The sequence below is a fragment of the Pseudophryne corroboree genome, unplaced genomic scaffold, assembly GCF_028390025.1.
Source record: "Pseudophryne corroboree isolate aPseCor3 unplaced genomic scaffold, aPseCor3.hap2 scaffold_2252, whole genome shotgun sequence".
Taxonomy (NCBI): domain Eukaryota; kingdom Metazoa; phylum Chordata; class Amphibia; order Anura; family Myobatrachidae; genus Pseudophryne; species Pseudophryne corroboree.
In genome coordinates this window covers 25,928-49,213 of record NW_026968903.1, presented here as the reverse complement: position 1 = coordinate 49,213, position 23,286 = coordinate 25,928, and the positions used below count along the sequence as shown (strand labels likewise).

Below are 23,286 nucleotides of genomic sequence, written 5' to 3'. Positions count from 1 at the left end.
ACTTTGACCCACTGCTTGGATGACATCACCATATGCAAATCTATCTGCTGCAGGCCTTCCCCCAGGAATGCTTGCACTAGTTGTTGCATTTGGTTTGTTGTTTGGGGGTGCTTCAGTATTAGGCAGCCTTCTGCTCTCCCATGTTCATCTGAAAATATGTGTTCTCCCTGCAGTTGTTGTCCCCAGATGAGAGTTCCCTTGTGCTGCCTCAGTTGAATCTCCTTTACTTGACAGAGATGTGCCTGAGCAGCGGCCCTCCCCAGCCCTATCCCAAATCATACTTATTTTGCATAGGAGATACCATGGTCATAAAGATTGTTCTCCCAGGGTGAGGTTCATTCATTGCATTCTGGGTATGCTGACCCCTGTGATTTCCCCAAATGTGGGAAACTCAACTGCATTATTTGTGGTAGTGGGGGACTGTGTTTGTGTTTTCCTCTGGTCAGCTCTGGTAAAAGTCAGATTTCTTTGTCTCAGATCTTCCTCTAGCCTTGTTCTTCTTTCGAGAGTTCCATTGTGCTGCCTCAGTTTGATCTCCTTCACTTGACAGGGGGGTACCCGAGCAGCGACCCTCCCCAGCTCTAGCCCAACTCCTACATACCTGCCAGGTGAGATACTATGATCATGAAGGTGCTTCTCCCAGGGCAAGGCTCACCCATTGCACTCTGGGTGTGCTGCTCCTGTGATTTCCCCAAATGTGGGAAACTTGACTGCATAATTTGTGTTTCCCCTGGTCGGCTCTCGTATAATTCAGATCTCTTTGTCTCAGGTCTCTCTCCTGCCTAGTTTGCTGTCTGTTTCCACTTCTCTTTTCTTGAGCCGCTCCCTTCTATGCCCTTGCGCACTATCCTGACTTCTCCTCCTTTCTGCTTACTTTGTGCCTTCCAACGCACAATGCGAACTACAGGTAGTGCTGCAGGGCCCACACCCTTTTACTTGCCTTACAGAGCAGCTCTGGAGCTGTTACAGTGCCCAGCTGCTGCAAGAAATCAGCTTGAATGCTTCAGGGGCTGGGGCATAGCCAACATGAGCCCCACACCGAAGGAGGGTGGAGGTGTTTAATGCAAACTAGGGGTCAGCCAAGTGCTGCAAAAGGCCACCATGCCCTGCACGCCCCTTTTCTCTTTTCATATGCAGACGAGGGTTGAAGCCAACTTTGACCCACTGCTTGGATGACATCACCATATGCAAATCTATTTGCTGCAGGCCTTCCCCCAGGAATGCTTGCACTAGTTGTTGCATTTGGTTTGTTGTTTGGGGGTGCTTCAGTATTAGGCAGCCTTCTGCCCTCCCATGTTCATCTGAAAATATGTGTTCTCCCTGCAGTTGTTGTCCCCAGATGAGAGTTCCCTTGTGCTGCCTCAGTTGAATCTCCTTTACTTGACAGAGATGTGCCTGAGCAGCGGCCCTCCGCAGCCATATCCCAAATCATACTTATTTTGCATAGGAGATACCATTGTTATGAAGATTGTTCTCCCAGGGTGCGGTTCATTCATTGCACTCTGGGTATGCTGAACCCTGTGATTTCCCCAAATGTGGGAAACTCGACTGCATTATTTGTGGTAGTGGTGGACTGTGTTTGTGCTTTCCTCTGGTCAGCTCTGGTTAAAGTCAGATTTCTTTGTCTCAGATCTTCCTCTAGCCTTGTTCTTCTTTCGAGAGTTCCTTTGTGCTGCCTCAGTTGGATCTCCTTCACTTGACAGGGGGGTGCCCGAGCAGCGACCCTCCCCAGCTCTAGCCCAACTCCTACTTACCTGCCAGGTGAGATACTATGATCATGAAGGTGCTTCTCCAAGGGCAAGGCTCACCCATTGCACTCTGGGTGTGCTGCTCCTGCGATTTCCCCAAATGTGGGAAACTTGACTGCATAATTTGTGTTTCCCCTGGTCAGGTCTCGTATAATTCAGATATCTTTGTCTCAGGTCTCTCTCCAGCCTAGTTTGCTGTCTGTTTCCACTTCTCTTTTCTTGAGCCGCTCCCTTCTATGCCCTTGCGCACTATCCTGACTTCTCCTCCTTTCTGCTTACTTTGTGCCTTCCAACGCACAATGCGAACTACAGGTAGTGCTGCAGGGCCCACACCCTTTTACTTGCCTTACAGAGCAGCTCTGGAGCTGTTACAGTGCCCAGCTGCTGCAAGAAATCAGCTTGAATGCTTCAGGGGCTGGGGCATAGCCAACATGAGCCCCACACCGAAGGAGGGTGGAGGTGTTTAATGCAAACTAGGGGTCAGCCAAGTGCCGCAAAAGGCCACCATGCCCTGCACGCCCCTTTTCTCTTTTCATATGCAGACGAGGGTTGAAGCCAACTTTGACCCACTGCTTGGATGACATCACCATATGCAAATCTATCTGCTGCAGGCCTTCCCCCAGGAATGCTTGCACTAGTTGTTGCATTTGGTTTGTTGTTTGGGGGTGCTTCAGTATTAGGCAGCCTTCTGCTCTCCCATGTTCATCTGAAAATATGTGTTCTCCCTGCAGTTGTTGTCCCCAGATGAGAGTTCCCTTGTGCTGCCTCAGTTGAATCTCCTTTACTTGACAGAGATGTGCCTGAGCAGCGGCCCTCCCCAGCCCTATCCCAAATCATACTTATTTTGCATAGGAGATACCATGGTCATAAAGATTGTTCTCCCAGGGTGAGGTTCATTCATTGCATTCTGGGTATGCTGACCCCTGTGATTTCCCCAAATGTGGGAAACTCAACTGCATTATTTGTGGTAGTGGGGGACTGTGTTTGTGTTTTCCTCTGGTCAGCTCTGGTAAAAGTCAGATTTCTTTGTCTCAGATCTTCCTCTAGCCTTGTTCTTCTTTCGAGAGTTCCATTGTGCTGCCTCAGTTTGATCTCCTTCACTTGACAGGGGGGTACCCGAGCAGCGACCCTCCCCAGCTCTAGCCCAACTCCTACATACCTGCCAGGTGAGATACTATGATCATGAAGGTGCTTCTCCCAGGGCAAGGCTCACCCATTGCACTCTGGGTGTGCTGCTCCTGTGATTTCCCCAAATGTGGGAAACTTGACTGCATAATTTGTGTTTCCCCTGGTCGGCTCTCGTATAATTCAGATCTCTTTGTCTCAGGTCTCTCTCCTGCCTAGTTTGCTGTCTGTTTCCACTTCTCTTTTCTTGAGCCGCTCCCTTCTATGCCCTTGCGCACTATCCTGACTTCTCCTCCTTTCTGCTTACTTTGTGCCTTCCAACGCACAATGCGAACTACAGGTAGTGCTGCAGGGCCCACACCCTTTTACTTGCCTTACAGAGCAGCTCTGGAGCTGTTACAGTGCCCAGCTGCTGCAAGAAATCAGCTTGAATGCTTCAGGGGCTGGGGCATAGCCAACATGAGCCCCACACCGAAGGAGGGTGGAGGTGTTTAATGCAAACTAGGGGTCAGCCAAGTGCTGCAAAAGGCCACCATGCCCTGCACGCCCCTTTTCTCTTTTCATATGCAGACGAGGGTTGAAGCCAACTTTGACCCACTGCTTGGATGACATCACCATATGCAAATCTATTTGCTGCAGGCCTTCCCCCAGGAATGCTTGCACTAGTTGTTGCATTTGGTTTGTTGTTTGGGGGTGCTTCAGTATTAGGCAGCCTTCTGCCCTCCCATGTTCATCTGAAAATATGTGTTCTCCCTGCAGTTGTTGTCCCCAGATGAGAGTTCCCTTGTGCTGCCTCAGTTGAATCTCCTTTACTTGACAGAGATGTGCCTGAGCAGCGGCCCTCCGCAGCCATATCCCAAATCATACTTATTTTGCATAGGAGATACCATTGTTATGAAGATTGTTCTCCCAGGGTGCGGTTCATTCATTGCACTCTGGGTATGCTGAACCCTGTGATTTCCCCAAATGTGGGAAACTCGACTGCATTATTTGTGGTAGTGGTGGACTGTGTTTGTGCTTTCCTCTGGTCAGCTCTGGTTAAAGTCAGATTTCTTTGTCTCAGATCTTCCTCTAGCCTTGTTCTTCTTTCGAGAGTTCCTTTGTGCTGCCTCAGTTGGATCTCCTTCACTTGACAGGGGGGTGCCCGAGCAGCGACCCTCCCCAGCTCTAGCCCAACTCCTACTTACCTGCCAGGTGAGATACTATGATCATGAAGGTGCTTCTCCAAGGGCAAGGCTCACCCATTGCACTCTGGGTGTGCTGCTCCTGCGATTTCCCCAAATGTGGGAAACTTGACTGCATAATTTGTGTTTCCCCTGGTCAGGTCTCGTATAATTCAGATATCTTTGTCTCAGGTCTCTCTCCAGCCTAGTTTGCTGTCTGTTTCCACTTCTCTTTTCTTGAGCCGCTCCCTTCTATGCCCTTGCGCACTATCCTGACTTCTCCTCCTTTCTGCTTACTTTGTGCCTTCCAACGCACAATGCGAACTACAGGTAGTGCTGCAGGGCCCACACCCTTTTACTTGCCTTACAGAGCAGCTCTGGAGCTGTTACAGTGCCCAGCTGCTGCAAGAAATCAGCTTGAATGCTTCAGGGGCTGGGGCATAGCCAACATGAGCCCCACACCGAAGGAGGGTGGAGGTGTTTAATGCAAACTAGGGGTCAGCCAAGTGCCGCAAAAGGCCACCATGCCCTGCACGCCCCTTTTCTCTTTTCATATGCAGACGAGGGTTGAAGCCAACTTTGACCCACTGCTTGGATGACATCACCATATGCAAATCTATCTGCTGCAGGCCTTCCCCCAGGAATGCTTGCACTAGTTGTTGCATTTGGTTTGTTGTTTGGGGGTGCTTCAGTATTAGGCAGCCTTCTGCTCTCCCATGTTCATCTGAAAATATGTGTTCTCCCTGCAGTTGTTGTCCCCAGATGAGAGTTCCCTTGTGCTGCCTCAGTTGAATCTCCTTTACTTGACAGAGATGTGCCTGAGCAGCGGCCCTCCCCAGCCCTATCCCAAATCATACTTATTTTGCATAGGAGATACCATGGTCATAAAGATTGTTCTCCCAGGGTGAGGTTCATTCATTGCATTCTGGGTATGCTGACCCCTGTGATTTCCCCAAATGTGGGAAACTCAACTGCATTATTTGTGGTAGTGGGGGACTGTGTTTGTGTTTTCCTCTGGTCAGCTCTGGTAAAAGTCAGATTTCTTTGTCTCAGATCTTCCTCTAGCCTTGTTCTTCTTTCGAGAGTTCCATTGTGCTGCCTCAGTTTGATCTCCTTCACTTGACAGGGGGGTACCCGAGCAGCGACCCTCCCCAGCTCTAGCCCAACTCCTACATACCTGCCAGGTGAGATACTATGATCATGAAGGTGCTTCTCCCAGGGCAAGGCTCACCCATTGCACTCTGGGTGTGCTGCTCCTGTGATTTCCCCAAATGTGGGAAACTTGACTGCATAATTTGTGTTTCCCCTGGTCGGCTCTCGTATAATTCAGATCTCTTTGTCTCAGGTCTCTCTCCAGCCTAGTTTGCTGTCTGTTTCCACTTCTCTTTTCTTGAGCCGCTGCCTTCTATGCCCTTGTGCACTCTCCTGACTTCACCTGTCTGCTTACTTTGTGCCTTCCAACGCACAATGCAAACTACAGGTAGTGCTGCAGGGCCAACACCCTTTTACTTGCCTTACAGAGCAGCTCTGGAGCTGTTACAGTGCCCAGCTGCTGCAAGAAATCAGCTTGAATGCTTCAGGGGCTGGGGCATAGCCAACATGAGCCCCACACCGACGGAGGGTGGAGGTGTTTAATGCTAACTAAGGGTCATCCAAGCGCCGCAAAAGGCCGCCATGCCCTGCATACCCCTTTTCTCTTTTCATATGCAGATGAGGGTTCCAGCCAACTTTGGCCCACTGCTTGGATGACATCACCGTATGCAAATCCGTCTTCTGCAGACCTTTTCCCAGGAATGCTTGTACTAGTTGTTGCATTTGGTTTGTTGTTTGGGGGTGCTTCAGTATTAGGCAGCCTTCTGCTCTCCCATGTTCATCTGAAAATATGTGTTCTCCCTGCAGTTGTTGTCCCCAGATGAGAGTTCCCTTGTGCTGCCTCAGTTGAATCTCCTTTACTTGACAGAGATGTGCCTGAGCAGCGGCCCTCCCCAGCCCTATCCCAAATCATACTTATTTTGCATAGGAGATACAATTGTCATGAAGATTGTTCTCCCAGGGTGAAGTTCATTCATTGCATTCTGGGTATGCTGACTCCTGTGATTTCCCCAAATGTGGGAAACTCGACTGCATTATTTGTGGTAGTGGGGGACTGTGTTTGTGCTTTCCTCTGGTCAGCTCTGGTAAAAGTCAGATTTCTTTGTCTCAGATCTTCCTCTAGCCTTGTTCTTTTTTCGAGAGTTTCCTTGTGCTGCCTCAGTTGGATCTCCTTCACTTGACAGGGGGGTGCCCGAACAGCGACCCTCCCCAGCTCTAGCCCAACTCCTACTTACCTGCCAGGTGAGATACTATGATCAGGAAGGTGCTTCTCCCAGGGCAAGGCTCACCCAATGCACTCTGGGTGTGCTGCTCCTACGATTTCCCCAAATGTGGGACACTTGATTACATAATTTGTGTTTCCTCTGGTCGGCTCTCGTATAATTCAGATCTCTTTGTCTCAGGTCTCTCTCCAGCCTAGTTTGCTGTCTGTTTCCACTTCTCTTTTCTTGAGCCGCTCCCTTCTATGCCCTTGTGCACTATCCTGACTTCTCCCGTCTGCTTACTTTGTGCCCGTCTGCTTACTTTGTGCCTTCCAACGCACAATGCAAACTACAGGTAGTGCTGCAGGGCCCACACCCTTTTACTTGCTTTACAGAGCAGCTCTGGAGCTGTTACAGTGCCCAGCTGCTGCAAGAAATCAGCTTGAATGCTTCAGGGGCTGGGGCATAGCCAACATGAGCCCCACACCGAAGGAAGGTGGAGGTGTTTAATGCGAACTAGGGGTCATCCAAGCGCCGCAAAAGGCCGCCATGCCCTGCACACCCCTTTTTTATTTTCATATGCAGACGAGGGTTGAAGCCAACTTTGACCCACTGCTTGGATGACATCACCATATGCAAATCCATCTGCTGCAGGCCTTCCCCCAGGAATGCTTGCACTAGTAGTTGCATTTGATTTGTTGTTTGGGGGTGCTTCAGTATTAGGCAGCCTTCTGCCCTCCCATGTTCATCTGAAAATATGTGTTCTCCCTGCAGTTGTTGTCCCCAGATGAGAGTTCCCTTGTGTTGCCTCAGTTGAATCTCCTTTACTTGACAGAGATGTGCCTGAGCAGCGGCCCTCCCCAGCCCTATCCCAAATCATACTTATTTTGCATAGGAGATACCATGGTCATGAAGATTGTTCTCCCAGGGTGAGGTTCATTCATTGCACTCTGGGTATGCTGACCCCTGTGATTTCCCCAAATGTGGGAAACTCGACTGCATTATTTGTAGTAGTGGGGGACTGCGTTTGTGCTTTCCTCTGGTCAGCTCTGGTAAAAGTCAGATTTCTTTGTCTCAGATCTTCCTCTAGCCTTGTTCTTCTTTCGAGAGTTCCCTTGTGCTGCCTCAGTTGGATCTCCTTCACTTGACAGGGGGTGCCCGAGCAGCAATCCTCCACAGCTCTAGCCCAACTCCTACTTACCTGCCAGGTGAGATACTATGATCTTCACTGTTAGGGCAATCAGGATGTGGAATTCCCTGCCAGGGAAGGTGGTAATGGCGGACTCTGTAATTGGATTTAAAAAAGGAATGGATACATTTCTGAATGAAAAAGCTATCCAAGGTTATAATACTTAAAATATCAACATGGTTAATCCGGGGGTAACATGAGTTATAGTAGCTAACTAGTCATAAAACATTATTCAGCAAGTATGTAGAATCATCACAACTTAAAACAGGTTGAACACGATGGGCAATTTGCCTCTATTCAACCTCAAAAACTATGTTACTATATGTTACTATATTACTATGTTACTGTAGTATACAGAACACCACAATGTAATGAGCAGTGATAGTGAGCACTGATGAGGATACTAGAACTGACACTGAGCAGCAAGATGCAGCACTGGACTATTAGTAATGTACTGTAGTATGCTGAGCACCACAATGCAGCACAAGACAATGAGCAGTGATACTGAGCACTGATGAGGATACTACTGAGAACTGACACTGAGCAGGAGAGACACACTACTAGTATTACTGAGCAGCAATAAGTAACCACTGATACTGAGCACTGATATTGAGATTTCCACTGAGAGAACATAGCCACGTCCTCTCCGCTCTCTCTTCAATGCACGAGTAAAAATGGCGGCAACGCGCAGCTCTTTATATGGAATCCGAATCTCGCGAGAATCCGACAGCGGGATGATGACATTTTCCCTTGTTCAGGTTTTCCGAGTCAGGCGGGAACAACCGAGCCTGCCTCGGACCAGTGTAAACCACGTGGAGTTCGTCGGGAATTCGGTTCTCGGAGAACCGAACCCGCTCCTCTCTACCTTATACCCATCAATTTTTTTATTTTCAATCTAAGCCCCTGCAGTTTTCTGTAAGCATCTGCTTCGCTATGATGATCAACAAGTCACAAGGGCAAACACTCAGGGCTTGAGGCGTAGATCTTAGGACCAGCTGCTACAAGCATGGCAGAGGTGTCACTATCACTGGTGACACCCAGAGAGGTGGCGAGGGAGATTGTAATGCAGTGCGCTCAGATAAGCAGTGCAATGGTAAAAAGGAGGCATGGTTTCATAGGTAGGGGCGTGGCCTGGTGGCCTGAATCTACATTTTGTTGCTCCGGGTGTCCCGGGGGTTGGGGGCTGCACCCGGGGACTAGTGTGTGTGCGGTGCTGGCTCCTGCACAGTGACAGGGCATGGCCACCCAGCATGACGCCTCCATTCTTGACCATGCTGTAATTGCAGTCGCACTGCAGTTCAGCGTGATCATAAAAAATGGTGTAGCCTCCTGCTGGTGCAGACTGTATGTGCGCGCAGGAAGCCGCCACCATTTTTGTGATCACAGCGGCTGAATGTGATGTCATACAGCCGCTGTGACCACGCCCCCTGTGTCTCCTCCGTTGCAGACCCCATTTTGAAGCCTTGCCCCCGCACCGCTCCATCCCTGACTTGGAAATGGAGTGTTGCTGACCCCCCTCTCCCCCCCCCGCCCCGATTGACAGGCAGAGGCGATCGCATTCTCTGCGGGGTGCCGCAGAAAATGCAGGCACATGCGTATGCTGTTAGCAAATTTTGCAGTTGGATCGCTTATTGTGATTGCATTCCAACCTGAATCAGGCCCTATTACCTATCACAATGCGCTGCGGGCAGTACAAAATTGGGTTAATATAGGAGTAAAACTCCCAGACCTGTGCTCCTTAACTGTACCTGGTGGCTAGTGGAGCGGCTGCCCAGTAATCAGTGTCCACGCCAGTGCGCACACGGTCCACCCCCTACGGCCACGCTCCCCTTCATCAGCGGCCTCGTGATCCGGAAGGGCGGTGTGTGTGTGACTGACCTTAGGAAGAAACTGGAGCCTCCGCTGCAGTGACCCAGCAACCAGGGCACGGGAGTATACAGCGCCGCTGGGAGTGATGAAGCTGCAGTAAAGATGTCTGTTAGACCTAGCCTGCTGCAGCCCTTGTAGATTCTCATAAAACAAGTTCTTCTTTTCTTGTCAAAATTAATAGCTAAGAATAGGCTGCCTGAGGCAGGCCCCTGTTAAGTGGCCTGCTACTGAAGGCACCAACTACAAACTGAGCTCCCTGTTCATGGAAGCGGGGTTATAGAGGAGGATGCGCTGAGCATCTTGGGAACAGTCAAAAGCTTTGAGCCGGTTGGTGCCTCAGATCAAGATCCTACTCTACACCCCAATGTGAATCCTTGTGGAGTCCAGTGTACCCCACAGAAGAAATTAATGTGTCACACCCATTGGCAGCAACCTTAGAATAGCTGCTGACGGGCACAATTGAGAAAGGAAGGGGGGGGGGGGACATTTGAATCCAGCACATAGATGCAATTCAAATATGTAATTTGTACCTTCCTATTTTAAAATATAATGGATGAACCTCACCCTGTGAGAACAATCTTCATGATCAAGAGATCTCATATGCAAAATAAGTATGAGTTGGGATAGGGCTGGGGAGGAGATTCAACTGAGGACGCACAAGGGAACTCTCGTCTGGGGACACCAACTGCAGGGAGACCACATCTGTTCAGATGAACATGGGAGGGTGGAAGGCTGCCTAATATTGAAGCACCATCAAATATCAAACCATATGCAACAACTAGTACAAGCATTCCTGGGGGAAGGTCTGCAGAAGACGGATTTGCATACGGTGATGTCATCCAAGATGTGGGCCAAAGTTGGCTGGAACCCTCATCTGCATATGAAAAGAGAAAAGGGGCATGCAGGGCATGGCGGCCTTTTGCGGTGCTTGGATGACCCCTAGTTCGCATTAAACACCCCCACCCTCCTTTGGTGTGGGGCTCATGTTGGCCATGCCCCATCCCCTGAAGCATTCAAGCTGATTTCTTGCAGCAGCTGGGCACTGTAACAGCTCCAGAGCTGTTCTGTAAGGCAAGTAAAAGGGTGTGGGCCCTGCAGCACCACCTGTAGTTCGCATTGTGCGTTGGAAGGCACAAAGTAAGCAGACGGGAGGAGAAGTCAGGATAGTGCGCAAGGGCATCCTTTTCTCTTAGTCCGTAGAGGATGCTGGGGTCACATTAAGAACCATGGGGTATAGACGGGATCCGCAAGAGACATGGGCACTTTAAGACTTTCAAAGGGTGTGAACTGGCTCCTCCCTCTATGCCCCTCCTCCAGACTCCAGTTATAGGAACTGTGCCCAGGGAGACGGACATTTCGAGGAAAGGATTTATTGTTAAACTAAGGTGAGCATCTTACCAGCTCACACCTTAAGCATGCCGCAGAACGTGGCATTCAACAGAACACAAGCCAACGGCATGAACAATTGCAGCAAAAAGCTGACCAGAACCATAACATAACATGTGTATAACCACAAGTAATAACTGCAGACACAGTATGGACTGGGACGGGTGCCCAGCATCCTCTACGGACTAAGAGAAAAGGATTTACCAGTAGGTATTAAAATCCTATTTTCTCATACGACCTAGAGGATGCTGGGGTCACATTAAGAACCATGGGGTTATACCAAAGCTCTTGAACGGGTGGGAGAGTGCGTACGACTCTGCAGCACCGAATGACCCAACTTGAGGTTATCATCAGCCAAGGTATCAAACTTGTAAAACTTAGCAAAAGTGTTTACTAAATAGCTGCTCGGCAAAGTTGCAATGCCGAGACTCCCCGACCAGCTGCCCAGGATGAACCCACCTTTCTAGTAGAATGGGTCTTCACCTAATTCAGTAATGGCAATCCTGCCATGGAATGAGCATGCTGAATCTTACCACAGATCCAGCGCATAATGGTCTACATGGAAGCAGGACACCCAATCCTGTTGGGAGCATACAGGACAAACAGAGCCTCTGTTTTCCTAATCTGAACCGTTCTGGTGACATAAATTTTCAAAGTTCTGACCACAGCCAGAGACTTTGACTCAACGAAGGTGTCAGTGGCCAAAGGCACCATGTGGAAAGATGAACCACCTTCGGCAGAAATTGTTGACGTGTCCTCAATTCTGCTCTATCTTCATGAAAGATCAAATAAAGGCTCTTGTGATACTGCATGGTTTGTACTGTTTTCCATGTGCTCCCAGATCTTTCAAGCAAGTAGCATGGTCAAGAAAGTTCTGTTTGAAAAGAAACAACATTTACTGTCATTGTTATAGAATTTGGGAGAAAAAACAAGAAGAAATCTGCACTGTTGACGCACTGGACAGAATGAATGAATCATAAAATATAACCTTTATTAAGTATGTATTAAAATTGGATAAATATTAATATTATTATCCCAAACTGCAGTGAAACATAAATGTTAAAATCACAGAACTAACATACATGTGCATAAGAAGAATAAAGAGATGTGAAAAAAAGGTTTAAAAAGCGTGTCCGTGTGTGATTATTTTTGAAGGCACAACCCTGGCGGGGTTGTTTATATAGATATATATGTTGCTAATAATCACTTTCTAGCGTAATGTTATTAAATAGCTGTTAGTATCTATGTCGTCAGGTACCACTGGGTCGTATCCTATATACTCCCTTCACTCAATAGGGGTTACCTCCCGGGAAGCCATCCCCATTGGCGAATTTGTGGGGGTGATTGAGTATAACCGGTAAGCTAACCTCCAATTTGTGGGGTGCTTAGGTAGATGGGGATCACTTATTTCTCTGTGTCCCCTAAGACTATATTCCTAAATTCAATACCACAGGGGGATAGCTTTCTATATCGGATAAGGAATCACTTGATAGGGAAATCTCTATGGATCATGGAAAGATCATATTTATTAATATCCAAACTAAAAAAATGATGAATAGCTTTAATTTAGCTGTTTAGATATAGTTAATTGGCGAGATATACCAACAGGTGCGGTTGCCTTAAGGAATATGGCAATTCCAATATAAATAGCAGCCCTCCTTCATATAATCAGCCAGATCTTATTAAATCTGGTCCAGATATAGCCGTTCAGATATACTTAATTGACAACATATATCAATCGGTGGGGTTGCCTTAAGGAATATAGCAATTCCAATTCTCATATAAATAGCAACCTTCCTTCATATATTCAGCCAGATCTTATTTAATCTGATCTAGGCGTAGGCAATAATGCTTTCCTTAGAGGTATAGCCACCTCAATTCTTATTAAGAAGCAAAGTGTCTGTCATAATGGTTTATCCAATTCATCTAAGAAATAATATATTCCATGTGTCAGAGATTCATTACTCTCTATTTACACTGTTAAAGAGTTAATTCTTATTATGTTACAGTGTAATGAAATTATCATATAGGGAGATGTGGCAATTCCATGTGCTATATATATAATAACCCTTAGTGGTCCAGATTCCACAATGAGGAATTTTCTTATAAACAGCTGAAACACACAGCTGTTTGACTGACTTCCAAATATATCTATCTCACTTTGTAACAGTCTTATGATAGAGAAACTGTTACATATTCGGTCACTTAGTTATCTAAAGGTAAACAGACTCAGTGTGAGGGTAATATAATATATCAAATGCGCTGTCAATAATCGTGGTAACTGGTGTAATAATGTGGTATATTGAGTATGCTAGTAAGGCATATAACTGCTCTCCAGCCTTTAAGTGTTACCAATCAATTTGTTACACTGTAAAGGATTTATGGTGTCCTGTTAGGACATGCAGCTGCTAGGCTGACTCAAAGATTTATCCATTTGTAACAATTATGTAACAGTTATATACATGTTACTGGTATTACATAGAAATAGTATGACACAGGCCAGCAGTCCCATGTGTCTAGATTCCACAATAGGAGATTTTCTTTGTCTTATAAACTGCTGGAACACACAGCTGCTAGACTGACTTCAAATATATATATTACTTTGTAACAGTCTTATAGTAAAGAGACTGTTACACACTGTCATTTAGTTATCTCAAGGTTAGCAGATTCTGTGTGAGGATAGTGTTCTTTTAGAACATGCAGCTGCTAGGCTGACTCATAGAAAATGTATCCATTTGTAACAAATGACACATACAGCATTAAATTAATATCTATAGCAGCCCATGTGACATCTCTACTCTTATCATAATTGTCTGGTTATTGCCAATCTGGACAGCAGGAGTGATATATATTCACTAGTCCCAATATCCCATCATATAAATATACCCACACTGATATACTTTCTTATCAAGAGTTATTAGTAGCTATCTGTATGCACTTTAGACATTGTAATTGCTAAGTGACATCATATCTAGTGTATTCCTTTCTTATAGCTCAGCTTCTATTCCCTATTAGTGGAGACTAACAGCTAACATCATAATCATATATTTTTGTTTTATAACATTTCACATGAGTCAAATACACGCGGACACGCCGTGCCCTACACATGTGTTTCACTGCATCTATGGCAACTTACATTAAAGCTAACAAGAAAGCACACTCGTTCTGTCTTTAAACTGATAAAAGAAACCCCAATAATATGGGGCATGCAAAAATTGAGATAAAACTCAGTTTTGCTCCTCTCCACGGAAATCTTTAATAAAAGGCGAAATATTTGTTAGTTCTGAAGAGAAACCAGAGCATGACCAAGATTCCACCTGTCGCCTGAGTGCCATGCCAGCAGTTCTCATTGAGCTCAAAGTGAGCACCCAATTTGAAAGAAAGAAAGCAGATTTCTCACCAGGCTTCCCCTAGCTATAAACATGGTTTGTACTCTTTTCCATGTGTTCCCAGATCTTTCAAGCAATTAGTATAGTCAAGAAAGTTCTGTTTGAAAAGAAACAAACATTTACTGTCATTTCTATGCAAATGAGCTTACATTAAAGCACACTCGTTCTATCTTTAAACAGATAAAATAAAACCCCAATAAGATGGGGCATGCAAAATTTGAGATAAAACTCAGTTTTGCTCCTCTCCACGGAAATCTTTAGTAAAAGGCGAAAGATTTGTTCGTTCTGAAGAGAAACCAGAGCATGACCAAGATTCCACCTGTCGCCTGAGTGCCATGCCAGCAGTCCTCATTCAGCTCAAAGTGAGCACCCAATTTGAAAGAAAGAAAGCAGATTTCTCACCAGGCTTCCCCTTGCTATAAGCATGGTTTGTACTCTTTTCCATGTGCTCCCAGATCTTTCAAGCAAGTAGCATGGTCAAGAAAGTTCTGTTTGAAAAGAAACAGACATTTACTATCATTGTTATACAAATAAACTTACATTAAAGCCAACAAGAAAGCACACTCGTTCTGTCTTTAAACTGATAAAAGAAACCCCAATAATATGGGGCATGCAAAAATTGAGATAAAACTCAGTTTTGCTCCTCTCCACGGAAATCTTTAATAAAAGGCGAAAGATTTGTTCATTCTGAAGAGAAACCAGAGCATGACCAAGATTCCACCTGTCGCCTGAGTGCCATGCCAGCAGTCCTCATTCAGATCAAAGTGAGCGCCCAATTTGAAAGAAAGCAGATTTCTCACCTGGCTTCTCCTTGCTATAAGCATGGTTTGTACTGTATTCCATGTGCTCCCAGATCTTTCAAGCAAGTAGCATGGTCAAGAAAGTTCTGTTTGAAAAGAAACAAACATTTACTGTAATTTCTATGCAAATGAGCTTTCATTAAAGCACACTCATTCTATCTTTAAACCGATAAAAGAAAATCCAAAAAGATGGGGCATGCAAAAATTGAGGTAAAACTCAGTTTTGCTCCTCTCCACGGAAATCTTTAGTAAAAGGCGAAAGATTTGTTCATTCTGAAGAGAAACCAGAGCATGACCAAGATTTTCATCTGAAAATATGTGTTCTCCCTGCAGTTGTTGTCCCCAGATGAGAGTTCCCTTGTGCTGCCTCAGTTGAATCTCCTTTACTTGACAGAGATGTGCCTGAGCAGCGGCCCTCCCCAGCCCTATCCCAAATCATACTTATTTTGCATAGGAGATACCATGGTCATGAAGATTGTTCTCCCAGGGTGAGGTTCATTCATTGCATTCTGGGTATGCTGACCCCTGTGATTTCCCCAAATGTGGGAAACTCGACTGCATTATTTGTGGTAGTGGGGGACTGTGTTTGTGCTTTCCTCTGGTCAGCTCTGGTAAAAGTCAGATTTCTTTGTCTCAGATCTTCCTCTAGCCTTGTTCTTCTTTCGAGAGTTCCCTTGTGCTGCCTCAGTTGGATCTCCTTCACTTGACAGGGGGTGCCCGAGCAGCAATCCTCCACAGCTCTAGCCCAACTCCTACTTACCTGCCAGGTGAGATACTATGATCTTCACTGTTAGGGCAATCAGGATGTGGAATTCCCTGCCAGGGAAGGTGGTAATGGCGGACTCTGTAATTGGATTTAAAAAAGGAATGGATACATTTCTGAATGAAAAAGCTATCTAAGGTTATAATACTTAAAATATCAACATGGTTAATCCGGGGGTAACATGAGTTATAGTAGCTAACTAGTCATAAAACATTCAGCAAGTATGTAGAATCATCACAACTTAAAACAGGTTGAACACGATGGGCAATTTGCCTCTATTCAACCTCAAAAACTATGTTACTATATGTTACTATATTACTATGTTACTGTAGTATACAGAAAACCAAAATGCAATGAACAGTGATAGTGAGCACTGATGAGGATACTAGAACTGACACTGAGCAGCAAGATGCAGCACTGGACTATTAGTAATGTACTGTAGTATGCTGAGCACCACAATGCAGCACTGAGCACTGATGAGGATACTACTGAGAACTGACACTGAGCAGGAGAGACACACTACTAGTATTACTGAGCAGCAATAAGTAACCACTGATACTGAGCACTGATATTGAGATTTCCACTGAGAGAACATAGCCACGTCCGTTCCGCTCTCTCTTCAAAGCACGAGTAAAAATGGCGGCAACAAGCAGCTCTTTATATGGAATCCGAATCTCGCGAGAATCCGACAGCGGGATGATGACATTTTCCCTTGTTCAGGTTTTCCGAGTCAGGCGGGAACAACCGAGCCTGCCTCGGACCAGTGTAAACAACGTGGAGTTCGTGGGGAATTCGGTTCTCGGAGAACCGAACCCGCTCCTCTCTACCTTATACCCATCAATTTTTTTATTTTCAATCTAAGCCCCTGCAGTTTTCTGTAAGCATCTGCTTCGCTATGATGATCAACAAGTCACAAGGGCAAACACTCAGGGCTTGAGGCGTAGATCTTAGGACCAGCTGCTACAAGCATGGCAGAGGTGTCACTATCACTGGTGACACCCAGAGAGGTGGCGAGGGAGATTGTAATGCAGTGCGCGCAGATAAGCAGCGCAATGGTAAAAAGGAGGCATGGTTTCATAGGTAGGGGCGTGGCCTGGTGGCCTGAATCTACATTTTGTTGCTCCGGGTGTCCCGGGGGTTGGGGGCTGCACCCGGGGACTAGTGTGTGAGCAGTGCTGGCTCCTGCACAGTGAAAGGGCATGGCCACCCAGCATGACGCCTCCCTTCTTGACCATGCTGTAATTGCAGTCGCACTGCAGTTCAGCGTGATCATAAAAAATGGTGTAGCCTCCTGCTGGTGCAGACTGTATGTGCGCGCAGGAAGCCGCCACCATTTTTGTGATCACAGCGGCTGAATGTGATGTCATACAGCCGCTGTGACCACGCCCCCTGTGTCTCCTCCGTTGCAGACCCCATTTTGAAGCCTTGCCCCCGCACCGCTCCATCCCTGACTTGGAAATGGAGTGTTGCTGACCCACCTATCCCCCCCCCGCCCCGATTGACAGGCAGAGGCGATCGCATTCTCTGCGGGGTGCCGCAGAAAATGCAGGCACATGCGTATGCTCTTAGCAATTTTTGCAGTTGGATCGCTTATTGTGATTGCAATCCAACCTGAATCAGGCCCTATTACCTATCACAATGCGCTGCGGGCAGTACAAAATTGGGTTAATATAGGAGAAAAACCCCCAGACCTGTGCTCCTTAACTGTACCTGGTGGCTAGTGGAGCGGCTGCCCAGTAATCAGTGTCCACGCCAGTGCGCACACGGTCCACCCCCTACGGCCACGCTCCCCTTCATCAGCGGCCTCGTGATCCGGAAGGGTGGTGTGTGTGTGACTGACCTTAGGATGAAACCGGACCCTCCGCTGCAGTGACCCAGCAACCAGGGCACGGGAGTATACAGCGCCGCTGGGAGTGATGAAGCTGCAGTAAAGATGTCTATTAGACCTAGCCTGCTGCAGCCCTTGTAGATTCTCATAAAACAAGTTCTTCTTTTCTTGTCAAAATTTATAGCTAAGAATAGGCTGCCTGAGGCAGGCCCCTGTTAAGTGGCCTGCTACTGAAGGCACCAACTACAAACTGAGCTCCCTGTTCATGGAAGCGGGGTTATAGAGGAGAATGCACTGAGCATCTTGGGAACAGTCAAAAGCTTTGAGCCGGTTGGTGCCTCAGATCAAGATCCTACTCTACACCCCAATGTGAATCCTTGTGGAGTCCAGTGTACCCCACAGAAGAAATTAATGTGTCACACCCATTGGCAGCAACCTTAGAATAGCTGCTGACGGGCACAATTGAGAAAGGAAGGGGGGGGGGGACATTTGAATCCAGCACATAAATGCAATTCAAATATGTAATTTGTACCTTCCTATTTTAAAATATAATGGATGAACCTCACCCTGTGATAACAATCTTCATGATCAAGAGATCTCATATGCAAAATAAGTATGAGTTGGGATAGGGCTGGGGAGGGTGGCTGCTCGGGCAGCCCCTCCCCCGTCAAGTTAAGGAGATTCAACTGAGGAAGCACAAGGGAACTCTCGTCTGGGGACAACAACTGCAGGGAGACCACATCTTTTCAGATGAACATGGGAGGGCGGAAGGCTGCCTAATACTGAAGCACCATCAAATATCAAACCATATGCAACATCTAGTACAAGCCTTCCTGGGGGAAGGTCTGCAGCAGACGGATTTGCATACAGTGATGTTATTCAAGCAGTGGGCCAAAGTTGGCTGGAACCCTCATCTGCATATGAAAAGAGAAAAGGGGCGTGCAGGGCATGGCGGCCTTTTGCAGTGCTTGGATGACCCCTAGTTCTCATTAAACACCCCCACCCTCCTTTGGTGTGGGGCTCATGTTGGCCATGCCCCATCCCCTGAAGCATTCAAGCTGATTTCTTGCAGCAGCTGGGCACTGTAACAGCTCCAGAGCTGTTCTGTAAGGCAAGTAAAAGGGTGTGGGCCCTGCAGCACCACCTGTAGTTTGCATTGTGCGTTGGAAGGCACAAAGTAAGCAGACGGGAGGAGAAGTCAGGATAGTGCGCAAGGGCATCCTTTTCTCTTAGTCCGTAGAGGATGCTGGGGTCACATTAAGAACCATGGGGTATAGACGGGATCCGCAAGAGACATGGGCACTTTAAGACTATCAAAGGGTGTGAACTGGCTCCTCCCTCTATGCCCCTCCTCCAGACTCCAGTTATAGGAACTGTGCCCATGGAGACGGACATTTCGAGGAAAGGATTTATTGTTAAACTAAGGTGAGCATCTTACCAGCTCACACCTTAAGCATGCCGCAGAACGTGGCATTCAACAGAACACAAGCCAACGGCATGAACAATTGCAGCAAAAAGCTGACCAGAACCATAACACAACATGTGTATAACCACAAGTAATAACTGCAGACACAGTATGGACTGGGACGGGTGCCCAGCATCCTCTACAGACTAAGAGAAAAGGATTTACCGGTAGGTATTAAAATCCTATTTTCTCATACGACCTAGAGGATGCTGGGGTCACATTAAGAACCATGGGGTTATACCAAAGCTCTTGAACGGGTGGAAGAGTGCGTACGACTCTGCAGCACCGAATGACCCAACTTGAAGTTATCATCGGCCAAGGTATCAAACTTGTAAAACTTAGCAAAAGTGTTTACTAAATAGCTGCTCGGCAAAGTTGCAATGCCGAGACTCCCCGACCAGCTGCCCAGGATGAACCCACCTTTCTAGTAGAATGGGTCTTCACCTAATTCAGTAACGGCAATCCTGCCATGGAATGAGCATGCTGAATCTTACCACAGATCCAGCGCATAATGGTCTACATGGAAGCAGGACACCCAATCCTGTTGGGAGCATACAGGACAAACAGAGCCTCTGTTTTCCTAATCTGAACCGTTCTGGTGACATAAATTTTCAAAGTTCTGACCACAGCCAGAGACTTTGACTCAACGAAGGTGTCAGTGGCCAAAGGCACCATGTGGAAAGATGAACCACCTTCGGCAGAAATTGTTGACGTGTCCTCAATTCTGCTCTATCTTCATGAAAGATCAAATAAAGGCTCTTGTGATACTGCATGGTTTGTACTGTTTTCCATGTGCTCCCAGATCTTTCAAGCAAGTAGCATGGTCAAGAAAGTTCTGTTTGAAAAGAAACAAACATTTACTGTCATTGTTATGCAAATAAACTTACATTAAAGCTAACCAGAAAGCACACTCGTTCTGTCTTTAAACTGATAAAAGAAACCCCAATAATATGGGCATACCTCCCAACTTTGTCGGCTCGCAAAGAGGGACACACGCGCGGCGAAGTCGCACGCGCTCCCAAAAAGGGCGTGGCCTAAGTAAAAAGGGGCATGGCTTCGCGGGAGGACCCGCGATCGCGAGTCACGCCCCCGTTTTCGGCACTGAGGGGGCATGCCCAGCGCTCTGTGAGCCGCTGGCATGCCACCTCTCCCTCTGACTTCAGTGAATAGACGCTGTGCGCACAGCGACTATTCACCGCTGCTCTGCTAAGCAGGGCAGCGACAGACAGAGCCTCCCAACTGTCCTCCCCACCGCGGGACACTGCGGCCCGCAGGTGGGACAGCGGGACAGTCCCCAAAAAACGGGACTGTCCCGCGAAAATCGGGACAGTTGGGAGGTATGATATGGGGCATGCAAAAATTGAGATAAAACTCAGTTTTGCTCCTCTCCACGGAAATCTTTAGTAAAAGGCGAAAGATTTGTTCGTTCTGAAGAGAAACCAGAGCATGACCAAGATTCCACCTGTCGCCTGAGTGCCATGCCAGCAGTCCTCATTCAGCTCAAAGTGAGCACCCAATTTGAAAGAAAGAAAGCAGATTTCTCACCAGGCTTCCCCTTGCTATAAACATGGTTTGTACTCTTTTCCATGTGCTCCCAGATCTTTCAAGCAATTAGTATGGTCAAGAAAGTTCTGCTTGAAAAGAAACAGACATTTATTGTCATTGTTATGCAAATAAACTTACATTAAAGCTAACAAGAAAGCACACTCGTTCTGTCTTTAAACTGATAAAAGAAACCCCAATAATATGGGGCATGCAAAAATTGAGATAAAACTCAGTTTTGCTCCTCTCCACGGATAATCTTTAATAAAAGGCGAAAGATTTGTTCATTCTGAAGAGAAACCAGAGCATGACCAAGATTCCACCTGTCGCCTGAGTGCTGTGCCAGCAGTCCTCATTCAGATCAAAGTGAGCGCCCAATTTGAAAGAAAGCAGATTTCTCACCTGGCTTCTCCTTGCTATAAGCATGGTTTGTACTGTATTCCATGTGCTCCCAGATCTTTAAAGCAAGTAGCATGGTCAAGAAAGTTCTGTTTGAACATAAATAAACATTTACTGTCATTTCTATGCAAATGAGCTTACATTAAAGCACACTCATTCTATCTTTAAACCGGTAAAAGAAACCCCAAAAAGATGGGGCATGCAAAAATTGAGATAAAACTCGGTTTTGCTCCTCTCCACGGAAATCTTTAGTAAGAGGCGAAAGATTTGTTCGTTCTGAAGAGAAACCAAAGCATGACCAAGATTTTTATCTGAAAATATGTGTTCTCCCTGCAGTTGTTGTCCCCAGATGAGAGTTCCCTTGTGCTGCCTCAGCTGAATCTCCTTTACTTGACAGAGATGTGCCTGAGCAGCGGCCCTCCCCAGCCCTATCCCAAATCATACTTATTTTGCATAGGCGATACCATGGTCATGAAGATTGTTCTCCCAGGGTGAGGTTCATTCATTGCATTCTGGGTATGCTGACCCCTGTGATTTCCCCAAATGTAGGAAACTCGACTGCATTATTTGTGGTAGTGGGGGACTGTGTTTGTGCTTTCCTCTAGTCAGCTCTGGTAAAAGTCAGATTTATTTGTCTCAGATCTTCCTCTAGCCTTGTTCTTCTTTCGAGAGTTCCCTTGTGCTGCCTAAGTTGGATCTCTTTCACTTGACAGGGGGGTGCCCGAGTAGCGACCCTCCCCAGCTCTAGCCCAACTCCTACTTACCTGCCAGGTGAGATACTATGATCATGAAGGTGCTTCTCCCAGGGCAAGGCTCACCCATTGCACTCTGGGTGTGGTGCCCCTGCGATTTCCCCAAATGTGGGAAGCTTGACTGCATAATTTGTGTTTCCCCTGGTCGGCTCTCGTATAATTCAGATCTCTTTGTCTCAGGTCTCTCTCCAGCCTAGTTTGCTGTCTGTTTCCACTTCTTTTTTCATGAGCCCCTCCCTTTTATACCCTTGTGCACTATCCTGACTTCTCCTCTTGTCTGCTTATTTTGTGCCTTCCAATGCACAATGCAAACTACAGGTAGTGCTGCAGGGCCCACACCCTTTTACTTGCCGTACAGAGCAGCTCTGGAGCTGTTACAGTGCCCAGCTGCTGCAAGAAATCAGCTTGAATGCTTCAGGGGCTGGGGCATAGCCAACATGAGCCCCACACCGAAGGAGGGTGGAGGTGTTTAATGCGAACTAGGGGTCATCCAAGCGCCGCAAAAGGCCGCTATGCCCTGCACGCCCCTTTTCTCTTTTCATATGCAGACGAGGGTTGAAGCCAACTTTGACCCACTGCTTGGATGACATCACCGTATGCAAATCCATCTGCTGCAGGCCTTCCCCCAGGAATGCTTGCACTAGTTGTTGCATTTGGTTTGTTGTTTGGGGGTGCTTCATTATTAGGCAGCCTTCTGCCCTCCCATGTTCATCTGAAAATATGTGTTCTCCCTGCAGTTGTTGTCCCCAGATGAGAGTTCCCTTGTGCTGCCTCAGTTGAATCTCCTTTACTTGACAGAGATGTGCCTGAGCAGCGGCCCTCCCCAGCCCTATCCCAAATCATACTTATTTTGCATAGGAGATACCATGGTCATGAAGATTGTTCTCCCAGGGTGAGGTTCATTCATTGCATTCTGGGTATGCTGACCCCTGTGATTTCCCCAAATGTGGGAAACTCGACTGCATTATTTGTGGTAGTGGGGGACTGTGTTTGTGCTTTCCTCTGGTCAGCTCTGGTAAAAGTCAGATTTATTTGTCTCAGATCTTCCTCTAGCCTTGTTCTTCTTTCGAGAGTTCCCTTGTGCTGCCTCAGTTGAATCTCCTTCACTTGACAGGGGGGTACCCGAGCAGCGACCCTCCCCAGCTCTAGCCCAACTTCTACTTACCTGGCAGGTGAGATACTATGATCATGTAGGTGCTTCTCCCAGGGCAAGGCTCACCCATTGCACTCTGGGTGTGCTGCTCCTGCGATTTCCCCAAATGTGGGAAACTTGACTGCATAATTTGTGTTTCCCCTGGTCGGCTCTCGTATAATTCAGATCTCTTTGTCTCAGGTCTCTCTCCAGCCTAGTTTGCTGTCTGTTTCAACTTCTCTTTTCTTGAGCCGCTCCCTTCTATGCCCTTGCGCACTATCCTGACTTCTCCCGTCTGCTTACTTTGTGCCTTCCAATGCATAATGCAAACTACAGGTAGTGCTGCAGGGCCCACACCCTTTTACTTGCCGTTCAGAGCAGCTCTGGAGCTGTTACAGTGCCCAGCTGCTGCAAGAAATCAGCTTGAATGCTTCAGGGGCTG

General features: G+C 47.0%; 25 non-coding genes across 25 annotated transcripts; 18 read left to right on the top strand and 7 right to left on the bottom strand.

Annotated features, from left to right (window-relative positions):
• The first annotated feature begins 277 nt into the window (after positions 1 to 277).
• On the top strand, positions 278 to 441 carry LOC135009349 (U1 spliceosomal RNA). Its single transcript, XR_010208904.1, has one exon. It is a non-coding gene; the product is annotated as a U1 spliceosomal RNA (small nuclear RNA).
• A 152-nt stretch (positions 442 to 593) lies between these two features.
• On the top strand, positions 594 to 756 carry LOC135009382 (U1 spliceosomal RNA). Its single transcript, XR_010208935.1, has one exon. It is a non-coding gene; the product is annotated as a U1 spliceosomal RNA (small nuclear RNA).
• Positions 757 to 1,430: 674 nt separating this feature from the next.
• On the top strand, positions 1,431 to 1,594 carry LOC135009362 (U1 spliceosomal RNA). The gene has a single exon (XR_010208916.1). It is a non-coding gene; the product is annotated as a U1 spliceosomal RNA (small nuclear RNA).
• Positions 1,595 to 1,746: 152 nt separating this feature from the next.
• On the top strand, positions 1,747 to 1,909 carry LOC135009375 (U1 spliceosomal RNA). Its single transcript, XR_010208928.1, has one exon. It is a non-coding gene; the product is annotated as a U1 spliceosomal RNA (small nuclear RNA).
• Positions 1,910 to 2,583: 674 nt separating this feature from the next.
• Positions 2,584 to 2,747, top strand: LOC135009347 (U1 spliceosomal RNA). The gene has a single exon (XR_010208902.1). It is a non-coding gene; the product is annotated as a U1 spliceosomal RNA (small nuclear RNA).
• Positions 2,748 to 2,899: 152 nt separating this feature from the next.
• LOC135009381 (U1 spliceosomal RNA) lies at positions 2,900 to 3,062 on the top strand. Its single transcript, XR_010208934.1, has one exon. It is a non-coding gene; the product is annotated as a U1 spliceosomal RNA (small nuclear RNA).
• Positions 3,063 to 3,736: 674 nt separating this feature from the next.
• Positions 3,737 to 3,900, top strand: LOC135009361 (U1 spliceosomal RNA). Its single transcript, XR_010208915.1, has one exon. It is a non-coding gene; the product is annotated as a U1 spliceosomal RNA (small nuclear RNA).
• A 152-nt stretch (positions 3,901 to 4,052) lies between these two features.
• On the top strand, positions 4,053 to 4,215 carry LOC135009374 (U1 spliceosomal RNA). Its single transcript, XR_010208927.1, has one exon. It is a non-coding gene; the product is annotated as a U1 spliceosomal RNA (small nuclear RNA).
• A 674-nt stretch (positions 4,216 to 4,889) lies between these two features.
• LOC135009346 (U1 spliceosomal RNA) lies at positions 4,890 to 5,053 on the top strand. The gene has a single exon (XR_010208901.1). It is a non-coding gene; the product is annotated as a U1 spliceosomal RNA (small nuclear RNA).
• A 152-nt stretch (positions 5,054 to 5,205) lies between these two features.
• On the top strand, positions 5,206 to 5,368 carry LOC135009380 (U1 spliceosomal RNA). The gene has a single exon (XR_010208933.1). It is a non-coding gene; the product is annotated as a U1 spliceosomal RNA (small nuclear RNA).
• Positions 5,369 to 6,039: 671 nt separating this feature from the next.
• LOC135009344 (U1 spliceosomal RNA) lies at positions 6,040 to 6,203 on the top strand. The gene has a single exon (XR_010208899.1). It is a non-coding gene; the product is annotated as a U1 spliceosomal RNA (small nuclear RNA).
• Positions 6,204 to 6,355: 152 nt separating this feature from the next.
• Positions 6,356 to 6,518, top strand: LOC135009317 (U1 spliceosomal RNA). Its single transcript, XR_010208872.1, has one exon. It is a non-coding gene; the product is annotated as a U1 spliceosomal RNA (small nuclear RNA).
• A 690-nt stretch (positions 6,519 to 7,208) lies between these two features.
• On the top strand, positions 7,209 to 7,372 carry LOC135009348 (U1 spliceosomal RNA). Its single transcript, XR_010208903.1, has one exon. It is a non-coding gene; the product is annotated as a U1 spliceosomal RNA (small nuclear RNA).
• A 6,589-nt stretch (positions 7,373 to 13,961) lies between these two features.
• LOC135009332 (U5 spliceosomal RNA) lies at positions 13,962 to 14,077 on the bottom strand. Its single transcript, XR_010208887.1, has one exon. It is a non-coding gene; the product is annotated as a U5 spliceosomal RNA (small nuclear RNA).
• A 275-nt stretch (positions 14,078 to 14,352) lies between these two features.
• On the bottom strand, positions 14,353 to 14,468 carry LOC135009320 (U5 spliceosomal RNA). The gene has a single exon (XR_010208875.1). It is a non-coding gene; the product is annotated as a U5 spliceosomal RNA (small nuclear RNA).
• Positions 14,469 to 14,754: 286 nt separating this feature from the next.
• Positions 14,755 to 14,870, bottom strand: LOC135009328 (U5 spliceosomal RNA). Its single transcript, XR_010208883.1, has one exon. It is a non-coding gene; the product is annotated as a U5 spliceosomal RNA (small nuclear RNA).
• Positions 14,871 to 15,140: 270 nt separating this feature from the next.
• On the bottom strand, positions 15,141 to 15,256 carry LOC135009330 (U5 spliceosomal RNA). Its single transcript, XR_010208885.1, has one exon. It is a non-coding gene; the product is annotated as a U5 spliceosomal RNA (small nuclear RNA).
• Positions 15,257 to 15,400: 144 nt separating this feature from the next.
• LOC135009333 (U1 spliceosomal RNA) lies at positions 15,401 to 15,564 on the top strand. The gene has a single exon (XR_010208888.1). It is a non-coding gene; the product is annotated as a U1 spliceosomal RNA (small nuclear RNA).
• Positions 15,565 to 20,354: 4,790 nt separating this feature from the next.
• On the bottom strand, positions 20,355 to 20,467 carry LOC135009335 (U5 spliceosomal RNA). The gene has a single exon (XR_010208890.1). It is a non-coding gene; the product is annotated as a U5 spliceosomal RNA (small nuclear RNA).
• Positions 20,468 to 20,753: 286 nt separating this feature from the next.
• Positions 20,754 to 20,870, bottom strand: LOC135009337 (U5 spliceosomal RNA). Its single transcript, XR_010208892.1, has one exon. It is a non-coding gene; the product is annotated as a U5 spliceosomal RNA (small nuclear RNA).
• A 270-nt stretch (positions 20,871 to 21,140) lies between these two features.
• LOC135009329 (U5 spliceosomal RNA) lies at positions 21,141 to 21,256 on the bottom strand. The gene has a single exon (XR_010208884.1). It is a non-coding gene; the product is annotated as a U5 spliceosomal RNA (small nuclear RNA).
• Positions 21,257 to 21,400: 144 nt separating this feature from the next.
• On the top strand, positions 21,401 to 21,564 carry LOC135009358 (U1 spliceosomal RNA). The gene has a single exon (XR_010208912.1). It is a non-coding gene; the product is annotated as a U1 spliceosomal RNA (small nuclear RNA).
• Positions 21,565 to 21,716: 152 nt separating this feature from the next.
• On the top strand, positions 21,717 to 21,879 carry LOC135009385 (U1 spliceosomal RNA). The gene has a single exon (XR_010208938.1). It is a non-coding gene; the product is annotated as a U1 spliceosomal RNA (small nuclear RNA).
• Positions 21,880 to 22,553: 674 nt separating this feature from the next.
• LOC135009322 (U1 spliceosomal RNA) lies at positions 22,554 to 22,717 on the top strand. The gene has a single exon (XR_010208877.1). It is a non-coding gene; the product is annotated as a U1 spliceosomal RNA (small nuclear RNA).
• A 152-nt stretch (positions 22,718 to 22,869) lies between these two features.
• LOC135009365 (U1 spliceosomal RNA) lies at positions 22,870 to 23,032 on the top strand. Its single transcript, XR_010208919.1, has one exon. It is a non-coding gene; the product is annotated as a U1 spliceosomal RNA (small nuclear RNA).
• The last annotated feature ends 254 nt before the right edge of the window (positions 23,033 to 23,286 follow it).